The following is a 5,000-nucleotide window of genomic DNA, read 5'->3' on the forward strand; positions in this document are numbered from 1 at the left end:
CTGGGTCTGAGTCACTCCCAAGATACGTGGGAAGGTGATTCGATAACATACATACATACATACACTAGTCCACTTCAATACAAAGGCCCCAGACATGTCATTCCACTTGAGTTTGTTTATGGTCTTTCTGTGCCAGTCCACACCCGGTAACTTCCTTAGTTCGTCAATCCACCGTCTTCTCTTTCTTCCCCTTGCTTCTTTTGCAATCTGTATATAGGGACCCATTCTTAATGTCCATCTATTGTGTCATTTTCAGGATATGTCCTGCCTATGTCCATTATTATTATTATTATTATTATTATTATTATTATTATTATTATTATTATTATTAGAAGCTAAGCTACAGCCCTAGTTGGAAAAGCAAGATGCTGAAAGCCCAAGGTCTCCAACCGGGAAAAATAGCTTAGTACGGAAAGGAAACAAGAAAATGAATACATTACAAGAGAAGTAATATAATCTAAATGAAATATTTTAAGAAAAGTAACAACATCAAATGGTGCTACTATAGCGTGAGGTCTACCACACTATAGCGTGAGGTCTACCTCCCGTTAGCACTATAGCGTGAGGTCTACCGCTGAATTATTCGTCCCTCATAGATAAGACACATTTCATACATTTGTTTAAGCAATAAACACTTCATTTAAACATATCTTAGAAATGACTTAAATAGATAATTGGATTTCTAATTACATTAAAAAAGGAATAAAGGTAAAAATAAACATGTTATCATATATTTCCATACATTTATCCTAGCGGTACACACTTCGTATATCTTCTAAGAAAGACAAATAGATCATTGGAATTTTTTCTCATCACCTTCCAGCAAAAATAAAGATGAGGCTGGAACAGCTGACGACCAACACCTCGCATTAATCTCTTCAGAATCATCGTTTTAGCGTCCAACCACGATCGCTCAATTGCCTGTGTGTGTGCTCCTGTCGCTGGATCCCCATAATATTGCTGGTGGTTCACTGTAGAATGCTGGTACCCCCATGACATTTAGGTTGCGGAAGGTCCAAGCTTGTCGCGTGGTAGACCTCACCCTCCGCCTGGGTAGGCGACATATGGCGGTAGACCTCACGCTATAGTAGCACCCATCAAATTGTATCTGTCATATATAAACTATAAAAACTTTAAAAACAACAAGAGGAATATACTGTAAATAAGATAGAACAGCATGCCTAAGTGTACCCTGGTCTGGCATCCCTGTTGCTCTTTTTCTGTCTCTTAGTGTTATTTCCATTATTATTCTTTCCATAGCTCTTTGAGTTGTAACTAAGGCTTTAGTAAGGCTCCAAGTTTCTGTTGCCTTAGTTAAATACTGGTAGACAATCTAATGAAATACTTTTCTTTTTAGAGAAAGTGGCATTTTAATTTTCATAATATCCTTTTGTTTACCAAAAGCTCTCCATCCCATGCTTATCCTTCTCTTAATTTTGGTCTCGTGTCCTGGAGAAACACTTACTGTCTGTCCTAAGTACAAATACTGGTAGACAATCTAATGGAATACTTTTCTTTTCAGAGAAAGTGGCATTTTAATTTTCATAATCTCATTTTGTTTACCAAAAGCTCTCCATCCCATGCTTATCCTTCTCTTAATTTTGGTCTCGTGTCGTGGAGAAACACTTTCTGTCTGTCCTAAGTACAATATGTTCATTATCAATCTCTAAAGGTTCACCCATAACTCTTATTTGTTGCCTCTCTGCATTTTCATTGAACATTATCTTAGTTTTACTCATATTCATTTTCAGTACTACATTTTCGCTTTCTCTATTCAAAACTTCTATCATATTTTGTAATTCCTCCCATGATTCACTAAACACAGCTATGTCATCTGCAAATCTTAAGTTGTTAAAGTATTCCACATGAATATTAATATCTACATATTCTCTATCTAAATTTTTAAAATCTTCTAGGCATGTTGTGAATAATTTAGGAGAGATATGGTCTCCCTGTCTAACTCCTTTCTCAATCACAATATTCTCAATATCTTTATGTAGTTTTAGGATTGTTGTACTTCCTGTATAGATATCTTGAACTGCCCTAACACAAGCTTCATCTACTTGTCTTTGAATGGCTTTCATTACTGCTGAGATTTTGACAGAATGAAAAGCTTTCTCATAGTCTATAAATGCCATATATAGTGGTTTGTCAGACTGTTGATTTTTCCAATAGCTATTTAATTACATGGATATGGTCAGCTGTTGAATACCCACTTCTAAAGCCTGCCTGCTCTCATGGTTGATTAAAGTCTAGTTGCTTCCATTCAACCTGATATGATCTTTGTCAATATTTTATATACTGCGAAGAGTAAACATATTGGGTGGTAATTTATCAGGTATTTTGTGTCACCCTTTTTGTGAATTAGTATATGATAAAGCTTTTTCCAAACTGTAAATATAGAGCATTCTTGCAGATATTTAGTGTAGAATTAAACCAGTTTTAATACAATGAAGTGTACATTTATTATCAAATCAATTGTTAAGCTATATTCTTCTGCTTTGCCTCTTTTCACGCCTTTTAAATCTTTCTTTATTTCTCCTACATTTAATTCCAATTTTAATACAATTAAATCTCCATTTATGATTAAACCAATTGTTAAGCCACATTCTTCAGCTATGCCTCTTTTCATGCCTTTTAAATCTTTCTTTATTTCTCCTACATTTACTTTTGCTACCTGCTCGGGTGTTTCATTATTTCTATTGGATAATTTATTATATCACTTTTGTATAATGCAGAAATCCTCTGCAATTTTTATCACTATTTTCGTTAGTAATATTTCCATTTTCATCATTTAAAGCAAGCATCTGTTGGCGCCCTGTTCTGAGTCTTCTTTTCATCAATTTGATGCTTCTTCCTTTCTTTAGTGTTTCCTCAATATTTGTCTTTGTTTACAAATATCTTAAGAGGTTTTTTGTTATTTTGGATGTTTCTACTAATTCTATTTCATCTCTCTTTTCTTTATTAGACTTTTTATTCGTATTATAGTTTTCCTTGATCTTGTTTAGGAAATTTTCCACCCAAGCTAGGACGAGGGGGCACCAGACAATGGCTGCTGATGTCTCAGAAGGTAGACATATAGGCTCCCCCAAGCTCCCCATCCTTAGCTCACAAGGATGGTGAGGCTGCAGTGACCAAAGGAACTAGAGAGAGAGAGAGAGAGAGAGAGAGAGAGAGAGAGAGAGAGAGAGAGAGAGAGAGAGAGATTGATTGATTAGAGGTATTCTGGCATCCTGACTTAGGTCATTGACGCCAGAGAGAGAGAGAGAGAGAGAGAGAGAGAGAGAGAGAGAGAGAGAGAGAGAGAGAGAGAGAGAGAGATTGATTGATTAGAGGTTTTCTGGCATCCTAACTTAGGTCATTGAAGCCAGAGAGAGAGAGAGAGAGAGAGAGAGAGAGAGAGAGAGAGAGAGAGAGAGAGAGATTGATTGATTAGAGGTTTTCTGGCATCCTAACTTAGGTCATTGAAGCCAGAGAGAGAGAGAGAGAGAGAGGAGAGAGAGAGAGAGAGAGAGAGAGAGAGAGTTACGATATTATCCGTCCATATCACTCCCAATGCACTCATTCAATTATCAAGTTTATCCATTCCTGTTTCGCAGATTCAAGCACGCACGCACACGCGCGTGCGCTCTCTCCCTCACGCACACGTGTATGTCGTTACAGACACACATACGCACACACAGACACACCTGTGCCGCAATTTCTGGGCGCAGTACAGGTGAAATATGGTGGGCCAATCCGCTCACTTAGATTAGTTAGCTGTTGGCCTCTTCTCGATTTATTCTCTTCTCTCGCCTTCTCATGTTTATTCATCGGTTTGTTTTAGTTCCTTTTTTTTATCAGGTATTTCCACATTTATTCGTTTAGTTATCCTTCTTTGTCTGTTCTTTAAAGGTTCTTAATTTTATTTCTTAGTTACCCTTCTTTGTCTGTTCTTTAAAGGGTCTTAATTTTATTTCTTATTTTTACCTTCACCAACGAAATTTATTAGTTATGTTTTTTAGTTCCTTTTTTTATCAGGTATTTCCACATTTATTCGTTTAGTTATCCTTCTTTGTCTGTTCTTTAAAGGTTCTTCATTTTTTTTTTCATTTTTACCTTCACCAACGAAATTGATAAAGTTATATTTTCACCCCTGTTTGTGTGTGTGTGTTTGTTTGTGGTTAGCTTCCTGGTCATAATTTTAATCGTAATGAAACTTGCATGGATTAACTGTTATGTATCAATCTGGAAATTATTAAATTTTGGAAAGTCAAGGTCAGAGGTCAAGGTCACGGTCAAGCGAAATGTTCAATTCACGTAATTAGCCATAAGTTTGGATATCGTTGGCAAAGAGATTTCAAATTTGGTTCATATCTGAGTGTATAATATCTACGTCAAGTAATACATGTTAAGGTCAAAGGTTATACATATATATATATATATATATATATATATATATATATATATATATATATATATATATATATATATATGTGCGTATGTGTGTGTGCATGTGTCTAATATATATATATATATATATATATATATATATATATATATATATATATATATATGTATATATATATATATAGATATGAATATATATATATATATATATATATATATATATATATATATATATATATATATATACATTATATATATGTATATATATATATTTATATATATATATATATATATATATATATATATATATATATATATATATATATATATATATATATATATATATATATATATATCTTCCACACAGCATATCAGCTTATTCAACTATTTTTAACAGCTACAATTATCATTATTTTGTATTTTACATATAGGACTTAATTCTATTTTAACCTTTTTCTGGAGATTATATATATTTCTGCTGTTATCCTGAAAACTATCTGCAGGACAGTCTGTCCGAAGAGAAACTATCTTCGATTTTATATATACATACATTTATATATATATACATACATATATTTTATATATATATATATATATATATATATATATGT

This window comes from Palaemon carinicauda, unplaced genomic scaffold, assembly GCF_036898095.1.
Source record: "Palaemon carinicauda isolate YSFRI2023 unplaced genomic scaffold, ASM3689809v2 scaffold297, whole genome shotgun sequence".
NCBI lineage: Eukaryota > Metazoa > Arthropoda > Malacostraca > Decapoda > Palaemonidae > Palaemon > Palaemon carinicauda.